The sequence below is a fragment of the Capsicum annuum genome, chromosome 10, assembly GCF_002878395.1.
Source record: "Capsicum annuum cultivar UCD-10X-F1 chromosome 10, UCD10Xv1.1, whole genome shotgun sequence".
NCBI lineage: Eukaryota > Viridiplantae > Streptophyta > Magnoliopsida > Solanales > Solanaceae > Capsicum > Capsicum annuum.
Window position 1 is genome coordinate 41506484 of NC_061120.1, and position 12085 is coordinate 41518568.

Below are 12085 nucleotides of genomic sequence, written 5' to 3' on the forward strand. Positions count from 1 at the left end.
ACCATGAAATTCAAAAAAACATATAAAGATTCCATCTTGGGAATCACCCAATATTAACAACATGATCATCAACACCCAACAATATAGAAATCATACTTTATAATGAAAAAGAGGGTTTTTTAGCTTTATGGATGAAAGGGATCCATAAATCAACTCACACATACCTTAGAAGGAAGATTCTTGATGATTGACGGAGGAATTTCCTTGAAATCAGATCTTCAAGATTAGTTATGCAAACCTAGTTGTTTTTCTCTTTTAGTGCGCTTGTATGATGATCTTTGAGATGATAATAGGGTTGTAATATGTTTAGAAGCTATATATTTCGTTAGGTTAAGTTTAGGGACATGTAAGAAGTGTTAAAAGACTTAATTACCCTTAAATAACTCAAAACAGAGTATTTTTGGCACCTGGAACTGACTTAAGCGGCGCCCAAGTGATTTACTAAGCTAGGTTGGGCGGCACCTAACCAATTGTCTATGCTTGGGTTGGGCAGCGCCTAACCAATCGCCTATGCTTACTGTCTCTCACAAAAATGGGCATAACTTTTTGCTCGGGTATTGGATTAAGGCAAAATTGATATCGTTGGAAAGCTAATTTGATTCTGTACAATTTGGTAGGTCTAAATCAGCCATAATACAAAATTAACATCGAGTTATACTCATTCAAAGATGACCCTTGCAAAATCAAATATTAAAACTTGATGTATTCAAAAACTCTTAGCTTGTATTATCTTAAGTGACTCATATGAACATGCTTAATGCATCATAAGCTATCCTATCACTAGGATATTTATTGTAAGTCATGTACTCAATTATGAATCATAGGATAGAAGATTTCATATGTAGGAATACTTATTTACTTCCTAACTTAGAAACATGTGGCGTATTACAGATAGTGAGTTTATTTCCCTATGTAACTGATAGAGCCTTATGTGATTGACCTTGTCAAACCTTTCTCTCAGATCTTCCCAAACTTTAAATTGACTTGTGGCATATACAATGCCACTTAACATTTTTGCACTAATAGAGCTTATTAACCATGACAACACTAAGGTATTGCAAGTTTCCTATTGCTCATGCAATTCTTCTCTATATAAACTTCTATTACAAGCACCGGCCACAAATCAAATTTTCTTTTCCCCATTAATTCAATCCTCATCAATTGGATCCATAATCCATAATTCTCTAATCCAACAAGCTTAATTAGAATCAAGGTAGCTCTAGACACATCCGATGTTCCTATAAACAAGGGATCACTTGGATCAATTTTGGGTGACATTTCTGACCTTTAAAAATTTTTTGTGGTAGAGATCAAACTCCACTAGAATCAAAATTGAATCCTCCAATGATAATACACACCAAATTGCTGGAAATAACTGAAAACAGAGATAAGAGATTTCTCTACAACTACTAAAATATTCTGCTAGTAACAGATATTGAGAATCTCTCCACAATAGAGATCTAAACTCTATCAATGTCTCTTCTAAACCTCTGTAATCAATGGCTATGATACCATGTTAAAACATCTTAAAACATCTGATTCAACTCTATAAGAGTAGAAGCTGACTACACTGAAGAAGAAAAGTGTATTTTTATTATCGTATTGAAAGAGAAGAAGTTAGCTTCATTGATAAGCTAGAAGAGTTACATAATGTGATTACTATGCTTGGTATTTATAAAATTACATGAGTCACACTTGATGTTCTAGAACCTTCTAATAACTACTAACAACTTACATAACTACTCAACTAACTAATTGCCTAGAGTAACTAAATCTGTACTAAATCAATAAAATAATAAAAATAGTGAAAACTATTTTACTGCATCAAAAACTAATGCTACAGTATACACTTTAACAACCCTCATTTAATAGATTCACTTAGGATAAGTAGAATTTACTGGGCATAAGCCAATTTCTCTTATGTAAATTAAATAACACATATAGATTTGGAAATATCTTATTGAGATAAATTATTCAACTTTTGAGAAAAATTGACTTATGATATAGGTATTGAGTGTATATCTAGACAACCCAATTATTTATAACTATATAGAAACCTATAATAGTGCACTCCATTGAGGGGGACACAATCTTGGAGGGGTGCCCATCTAAGTCCGACCCAAGTGATCGTACCTACAACAAAATTTATGGCTGCGGGGCCTGCATTTATGCAACTCTTAACAAATGCAAAGTTCAATTGTTTTGGTCTAGTTCAGATGCCTATGAATTGATTGATAGTTGAGAACAATTTCTCAATAATATTTGTCTCTTCTCATTGCACATAACTTAGTTTTAATCAATTTTACCTATATACTTTTATAGCATACAAATTCATCAATCTCTCAGAATAGAAATCACATGTATAAATTGTAAGAATTAGGTAGTTTTTGGTTGCAGATGTCCACTCATAATGACAATACTGGAGTTGAATACATTTTTTCCCAACCTCGTGCCCCACATCGATAAGCTAGCAATGCTACTTAGTGTTTATATGTTGTTGCATCAACTTAGTTGGACATGACCTTACTTGAACAAGATCTGTACTATAGGATATTACCATTGTATCCTTGATTTCTAAGGATACAAAAAACCAAGTCCATGGATGAATGGTGGCCAAGAGGGAAGAGCCTAATTAACAACTTCCATGGCTTTTGGTGATCATGGTGTTGTTGATAATATTTTTCAGCCTTGTCTGCCTGGGCTAGAGGTTGTCTCATGATTGACTATCGGACTTCTCATCTCTTTTTGTTATTATGTTTTCTAATAAGGATATGCATCTTTCTTTTTAATCGAGGATAATTTTTGATAAATTAATTCCCAGTAGAACAAAAAAATGAATTGCTAGAGGAGTATTTTGTTCACCTCAGCTTGAATTTAGTGATTGAAAATCTTCAATGTTCTTGGCTTATCTCAAAATGCTTGAGGTATGTAGTTGATGAAGAATACTTTACTCTCAGAATCAATGTTGACATATGTTTTTCTTTGAATTTTTTTTGATTGCTACAACTGAATGAAATCATTGTTTTAGATTGTGCACATGTAGAATGCCTATTTGGTTCTACTAGAATTTTGTTTTCTTTCTATTATGGAGATAGTTGCACAAAATGATATATCACAACCAAAATACTGTAACGACATAAAATTTTGATGAAATATGTGAAACATGTATTTTTATGTGATTTAACTATTTTACCCCTCTTCATGATTATGTTATGGTGTTTCTAGGGTGTGGGTTTGATTGGCATGGTTTCTAATTCATTTTGGTGCTTTTTATGCGATATTGTAGTTTTTGGAGGCTTAGAGAGCCTTATTATGAACATCTGTAGTTATCTTTTGATCCGTGCGACAAAGGGCTAAATGGACTGTACCAGTATTTCCAGAACATAAATTTTAAGGTGGTAACATATTTGGTGTGGTTTTATGGCTTTTAAATCTCATTTCGACCCTCCGTTTGAAAAATTATGATTTTGAGTTTCGGGGGTCAACATTGTGAAAATAATTTCTTTTCAAAAATATGACATCGCCATTAAGTCTAGAGCATTGAATTTAGTATGGTTACATAGTTTGTTTACGTACATTGGATTTTGAATGAATCCCAAGGCATTGACAAAAACTTGAAAGAATTTTCGAGCTTCAGCTGGTTTTTGGTGCATGTGCAATCGCACCACTTGAGTGGCGATCACACATATGCGGCAGAGAGGGTAGTGCAATCGTACTAAGGGGTTGGCAATCGCCACACCTCCTACTACTTCAAGGGTGTGCAATTTCACACCTGGGTATGTAATTACAAATTTAATTACCTGGACGGGGTATAAATAGACCCCTTAGGTCGTTAATTAGCTCATTTTTCATCTTGCCTCTTGAGAGCTAAACCATAAAATAGTGTGAGAGCTTAAAAGTGAAGCTTGTGGGTGCTTAGGAAGCTAGATTAACATCCATTTCTTGATTCTCTTAAGGATTTGAGATTAGAATTCACCATTTTTTTTAGTGAATTTCTTGATTAATTTCTAAAAATCCTGAAATCTAAGGACGTGATTTTAAACCTCAATTTTACTCATTTTCACTTGAATAATGTTTCTAATGCTATATTACTTGTTTTTCCTTGATTTCATTTTCAAAACAACCTCAATTCTTGATTTTAAACGGATTTAGAAGATTTTACCCTATAAAGTTTAAAAATAGTTTTTCTTCGTTTTGAATCTCATTTTTAACTCTATTTTACTTGAGTTTTTAGATGTAGGTTTCTAAAGATATGGGGAACACATTTTTGAAATAAAAATAAGATTTTGTCCTTCTTTTTGGGAAACCCATTTTGGGAGTCTGTTTTGACCCCAAACTAATATTAGGCAATATGAGTATCATTGGATTTATTGTGACATGTAGATATTTTATTTCTTGATTTTTTTAATTTTGGGATAGTTTGTGAGAAATAAGGTCGTGAATTGAAGTGTTGGAGACCAATTTTTGGCCTTGAGGTAGGTTATGGCTTAACTCTTTTGGATTGGGATGAGTAGTTAATTTGAATACAAAATGCATGTTAAGGAGATGAGAACTAATCATAAAATTGGCTATCTTAATGTATTATTCCCGCGTGGGGGCCTATATATGATGTAATTGTTGGTTTGGAGATATTATATGATATGTGTGACCGTGTGAGGTCCTTTGTGATGTGGATAGACTGAAATATATATGAATAATTGTGTTGTATTGTTGAAATTCCTAATGTGGTGTAATTGGTATATTGTGCTATATTCATACTTTATCTACATATGAATCATGTGGAACTTCATGGATGGTGGAAATAATGAGTGAATATTGGCTTACGTGGTTATGAATATATCATTGTGGTTGGTTGTGGAAATACTAATTGTGATTGATTGTGAGAATTACATCCTCATATCACACTCACTTATGAAACATTGGTTTTAAAACCCTTCTTGAGGAATGTGCCGGGAAAAAAATATTATGACATCTTATAAAACCCTTCTCGAGGGATGTGCCAGGGAGGAGATATGATATACGAATTATATACGAGTTGATGAACACCCCGTTGGTCATGTCGGAAGGCTTGCCTCCATGGGTGTATATAGAGGTTGTGCAATAACCTCGTGCATCATCATCATCATTGTTATTGTGTTTACTCCGTTATGGCTGTAATATGATTATACTTTTGTTTTGACTTATTCTATATCTAATTGTTCTATCTTGTTATACTTATACTCAATGATCTTGTATGTATATTACCCTTCCTTGTCCTACTTGTATGTAAGTTATTGTACATTTGTGGTCTTTTCTGTGTTTGTTGCAATATATGTGATATATTAGAACTGTTAGTGCAAGCGATGTGGGCTACCATTATAGGACATTTTCTGATTGCAGGTGACGTACCCTTAATGTGTATTTTATATGTCATATTTAAAACTTTGCTAGGTTGAGCTGTGATACCTACCTAGTATAAGTGGATCGTACTCACTCCTACTGTACCTTTCTAGTGCAGGTTTGGGTTTGGGTGTGCCCTACGTTGCTTGATTTGGGCGATTGTTGGAGTTTTTAAGGTAGTGGTTGATTTTCAGGTGTCCGGATGTATTTTACTATATTTCTCATTAATTAGACCGTCTTTACTAGTTTTTAGAGTCAGAGTTGTATTGATTGGATTTCATATATATTTCGTTTGGATTTGAGTTATACTAGATACATTCTTATACTATTGACATCAGGTTTCTGGAGTTATGGACACATTGTTGTTTACGTTTCTTTCCGCATTTGTTATACTTATATGGTTCGACATTGTTCTAGAAGCCTTACCTTAGGGGTATTTCTATATTTTCCCTTTGTTTATCATTTGGATGATAGGCTTACTCGTCAAGATTCGCTGCGATGAGTGCCATCATGACCCTTGATTTTGGATCTTGACAAATACTAAAAGCTTGTGGTAAGAATCTGATTTACAACTTTGAAATGACTGTACGTGGAATAATCAATATCCTGAAAGTTGCACCGATGTAATCCTTCAAGAAGGCTTGTAAGAAAGTTGCAAATATTTTTTGACAATAGTTTTTATTATGTCGAAATAAAATGACAAATTACCACCAGTATTTAAAATAATGAAGCTTTAGAGTTAGTTCTTCTCGTCTCACATGTTGAGCTTCATGTCACTCTTCTTGTTTGTTTTGTTCTTCAGTGGACTCTAGAATCTTGCATGTTTGTTTTGTTCTTCAGTGGACTCTAGAACCTTGCATTCGTCCAACCATATGTGCTCTCAACATTTGCCTCTAATCATTATTTTCAGAAAATGAGGGAAGATTCACAATGCAGATGCATAGACTGGATAAGTGTTTAGTACAAAGGTTAAAATACATAGAAAATGTGATAATTTAGGGAAGTGTGAGAAAAATTGAAATTCAAGAGATATGCTTATTTAGTCCCACATCACCAACTAAATAAGATAGAAGGGTAGTGAGGATATGCTATAAAAAAGGGTCAAAAACATCTGAAAAACATACATATCTTTGTATATAAAGAAATATCTCCAATACATTTACTCCATAAGCCCACATCGTCAAGTGGACATGACAGAAGAAAAGCATGTAGATGCTATAAAAAAGAACCAAGGACAACAAATATACTTAATCAGCTAATTCGTATGAGATTCAATTGACTCTGAATGCTGCATTGGCTGTAAGGCCTGTAGAATCAACTCGTTCATCCATTGGGAGTACTAGTACTGTAGTTGATTGAGAAGACCTAGGGACCAATGAAGCATTCATATTCAACCAGATCAATCCCTACAGGCTTAGTGATCAATGGACATTCATATTCAACTAGATTCTATATGGAACCAGTTGATTAAGTATGTTTGCTTCCGCTAAACTCTCAACTCAAGTAAAGTATATAAAATATGTATGAAAACTCAAATATCTTAAACTCTCATTATCAATATATGTCTCCGTGTAACTAATAACAATTATTATGAGGGAATTAGTAATAAATCTTATAAAATTGAGGCATTTACAACTCTTCCTTCTCCATTCACCCATTTTGCACAATGATCGCATAAGGTTATTGATGCATGATTATCCATCTTAAAATTTGATTCTAATTTACATATCCTTGTATACTCCTTCCATTCCAATTCATATGAGTTAGTTTGACTTGACATGAAGTTTATAAAGAAAGAATGAGTTTTGAAATTTGTGGTCTAAAATAAGTGGTAGATGTTATGTGACTATTAAACATTTCATTAAGCGTAAAATGAGCATTGAAAAGTTAAATTATTACTAAAGATAGAGATGTATAATTCTTTTTGGAGCAAATTAAAATAAAAGTAAGTCATATAAGTTGAGACAGAGGAAGCATTAAAAATGCAGTCTCCAATATACTTATTGCATAGTCCCACATCGTCAAGTTAATACGACAAAAGAGAAGAAAGGAGATGCTATAAAAAGGGCACAGGACAAAGAAACATTAAAAGGCCAAGAACAAAGAAACATTAAAAGGACAAGGACAAAAAACATATTTAGTCAACTAATTTTTCACGGGATTCGGTTAAATCTGAGTTTTGATTTAATCAGATCATATACTTAAGCAAAGTTTATCAAATTAGGTGTGAATCTTAAAGCACTCAATTTTCATCATCAAGACATATCTATGTGTTGCTAACAGTTACTAGGAGGGGGGATTAGTAATAAATATGATAATAGTTGACACATTTAAAACTCTTCCCCATTTACCTATTTTTCACAATGATCGTGTAAAGCTATTAATGTATGATTATACATTTTAAAATTTGATGCCGACATATCTTCGTATATTAAAGATGCAGTCTCTAATATATCTACTCTATAGTCCCACATCATCAAGTGAATAAGACTGAAAAAGAAAGGAGATGATATAGAAAAGGGCAAGGACAACAAATAAACATTCTTTATCAACTTGTTCTGTATTTGTTTCAGTTGAATTTGAATGTTGCATTAGCCACTAGGCCTATAATTGTAGTTGATTTTATAGGCCAAGCTGTCAAGAAACATTCATATCCAACCGATTCCCTTTAGGCCTGATTAACCAATGCAACATTTGTATCTAACCAGATCCTATATGAAACCAGTTTAATTAAGTATGTTTCCGATAGACCCTCAACTCAAATAAATTATATTAAATCAGGTGTAAATACTCAAAGACTCAATTCTCATCATCAATAGATGTTAACGTATAACAAATAACTGTTATAATGAGGCGATTATTATTAAATATGGTAATAATTTAGGGATTCAAAACTCTTCATTCTCCATTTACCCATTTTGCACAATAATCTATGATTATCAGTCTGAAAATTCCATGCTGACATAATCCTTATATATTAAAGATGCAATCTCCAATATATTTAATTCATAGTCCCAAATCATCACTTGAATATGATAGAAGAAAAGTAAGGAGATGTTGTAGAAAGTGTCAAGGTCAACGAAGAACCATAGTTAATCAACTTATTCTATATGGGGTTCCGTTGAATATGAATGTTTCATTGGCTACTAGGCCCAGATTTGTAGTTAATTCTACGAGCCTAGCTACCAATAAATACTCATATTCAATGGATTGCCTATAGGATTAACCGTCCAATGTAACATTTGGATTTAGCCGAATCTCATACAAAATCATTTGATTAAGTATGTCTATTTTTTACATTCCCTCAACTCCAGTAAATCAAATCAGGTGTGAATACATGTCTACGTGTAACTACTACTAGTAACAGTAAGGGTATAGTAATATATATGATACTTCCTCTGTTCCACAATAAGGTAATTGTTGGATTTTGACACATGTTAGAAAATAAGTAAAGAAATAAATTTATCACGTTTTTTCATTTTTACCCTCTTCCAAAAGCAAGAACACATGATACATCACCCCCAATGCACATTTAATGGAGGTTAGATTTGGAAAAATTTTCCAACATTTACTCTGAATTGTGAACCATTTACTTATTTTGAAACACTAAAATTGTTCCAACAATTCACTTATTGTGAAACGGAGGGAGTAATAATTAAGGCGTTTAAAACTCTTCCTTATCCGTGTACTCGTATTGCACAATGATCATGCAATGCTATTAATGTATGATTATCCATCTTAAAATTTGATGATGACATATTCTTGTATGTTAAAGATATAGTCTCCAATATATTTACTCTATTGTCCTCTATTATCAAGTGAATACAACAGAAGAGAAGCAGGGAGATGCTAAAAAAATGGCCAATAACAACAAAGAAACTTAATCATTTAGTACCATTTGGGATTCGGTTGAATCTAAGTGCTGCATTGGTCGTTATGCCTATAGAATTAATTCATTCATCCATTGGGGGTACCGATAATGTGGTTCATTCAACAAGCCTAGCAACCAGTGAAGATTTCATATCCAACCGGATCCTTACAGTCCTAGTAGTAAATGAAACATTCATATTCAAAGTATGACTTTTGAATGCCTCATTTACATATGTTACCATTTCTTTATGACTATCATTAATATTAGTGACTGAAGGATTATCGGGAAAACAAAGACATTCTCATTTGTTGTTTTTAGTAGGTTTAATTACATGTTTCCATTTGTAGTATTCTTTTCAATTGAAGTGAGAAAGTGCACGTTGTAAAGTAAAATTGCTCACTATTTAGAACAATGGAGCTTTATATTTAGTTCTTCTCGTCTTACATGTTCGAGGTTCATGATAATTGTTACCAGTCATGCTTTGGATTTCTTTCTTTCTGAGTTTTATGTAGGTAGCAAATGTGATAACGGAAGAAATCTACAAAAAGTTAAAGAGCTATGATATATTCCCACATTGTTAAGAGAAAGAGATAGAAGAGTAATGAGGATACACTATAGAATAAGACCAAGGACAAAAACAGAGTCATAATTACCTGGACATGGTCAATGGGAAATCATGAAGGCCCATGGCCTAGGTTGGTGACCTCCATTGCACGGAGACAGTGACAGAGTCAGGATATTCATTAAAGGGCTCATAAGTGATAATCCGAACTAATCGAAGGGGTTCAACATTTAATATATATATATATATAATAATTTTAACCATGCATATATAACATAATTTTTCACCGAAGGAGGTTCGGATGAACCCCTAGGCAAAGCATAGCTCTGCCCCTATTTGGAGGGGTGCCCATCTAAGGTTGTTCCAAGTAATCGAGCCTACATCATAATTTGTGGTTGTAGGGACCTGCATTTGCAAGGACACTATCCAAAACAAAGACTAATTGTTTACATGTGTCCAAATTATGGAAAAATTTATACTATTTTACGTCTATTGCAAAAGACTGCAACATCTCCTAATGCCTTGAAACATGACAATTTAAAATTACCATCATTCATAAACTACAAATATCTTATATTCGTAACATTCTTTTCCTTCGTCATACTCTTTAGAGATATTTTTAAATAATAATATTAAAGAATCTGTGGTCTCTCTCCCACCATCTCTTTCCCTCTTGTCACATCTTGACCCTGGGTCTAGCCGTAATGGGTATCTCAAACCCACCATGGACCGGAGACCACCCCCTTCAACTAATCTCAAGAGCACAATAATAATAGTAATGCGAAAGCCAATTAAATAGTAATAAGAAGATGAATAGATAACTCAAAAGAAGACTAAGAGTCAAACAAAAACCAACCCACATCTGTCCATGAAAACCTCTAAACCAGAATAACATCTAAGTCGGGACATGTCCCCGAATATGACCAAAATGAATCCAAAAGTACTGAGTCAATAAAAAAAGAATAATGAAGTGATAAGACCTTTCGAAGGATGGAGGCTCACTACTTCACAGTAACTCAACAGACGTGATCCACCTGACGTTGCACAGGAGCAACAAAAATGTCTTCGGACCAAACATCATGAAACAATGTAGTGTCCTAAGATGGTTAGTGGAATAAGCACTGACATGAGACTCAGGGGAAGTGAGAAAATAACTCCATGTCCAAAATTAGTCAAAACTACATGCGCACATTTATATATACATATATAGGATGTTGGGATAGGGTAAGGGTCATGAACATGAAAGTTTTAAAACTATTAATATGGAATGTGTAACTCGATCCGTTCTAAAGGCACTCATAGGCTATATGGGTTCAACTCCCCCCACTGAAAGCGCTCCAGTGCGTGTTAGCTGCACGAACCGAGGAAAAACTGAGGAAAAACTAAAGACACTATGGGCAATATATATATATATATATATATATATATATATCAAGTGAGTATCAATAACACGTTCATAAAGACCCCCAACGCTGGCAAATGTGGTTTTCAGTGTTTATTTCCTGGGACTAAAACCTTTATAGTGAGCTACACAACCCCCTTTAAGCCTAAATTAAAATCACTTTGTACATAATTCCAACCATTAAACCAGGAGTCATTCATTAAGGAATTTAACACTTGGTATCATCATACCAATACGCTTGCATGCTAAATTAAACATGTCAAACCAATCCACATAACCATAATGACTTGCAAGTTTTATTTAAATCCAAACAATGGCCACCAAGGCCATCAAAATCCATTTTTTTTATCCATTTATACATTAATGCAATGCATTGTATTTCATAACAAGTTAAACCATGCAATTTGTACATATTCAAAATAGGATTATAATGTGGCTTGAGGTTAATGCCAATTTCAAGTCAAAATTTATCCAATTTGGGGAAAACCATGCCCTCCATTTTAATCATTTAAACAATGCATCAATTCAGTCCCAAAAACATCAATTTAAAGCATGAATAATAAATTCAAAACATAGGATAAGTAATTCAATCAGTAACAACCAAAATCCTTCCACCCAATTTCAAAACCCATAATTTAAATCATATAAAAATCCATTAAATTAATGCAACAATGCAATGTTAAAGTTTAGGAAAGAGAAAAAGGCCTGAAATACACAAGAAATTGAAGTCAATTTAATGTTTGGAGTCGGGAGTAGTGATTTCTTAAAAACTCTTGAACTTTCAATTTCAATATTTTTGGAGCTAAAAATATCATGCCCAAAAGACATCTTGGGAATTTTACTTGAAAATCCCAAGAGCCAAATCTGAATT

The 12085-nt window shown here is 33.4% G+C and overlaps 1 non-coding gene across 1 annotated transcript; it reads left to right on the top strand.

The window, feature by feature from the left end:
* The first annotated feature begins 2517 nt into the window (after positions 1-2517).
* LOC124888383 lies at positions 2518-2733 on the top strand. The gene has a single exon (XR_007046509.1). It is a non-coding gene; the product is annotated as a small nucleolar RNA U3 (small nucleolar RNA).
* Positions 2734-12085: the final 9352 nt, after the last annotated feature.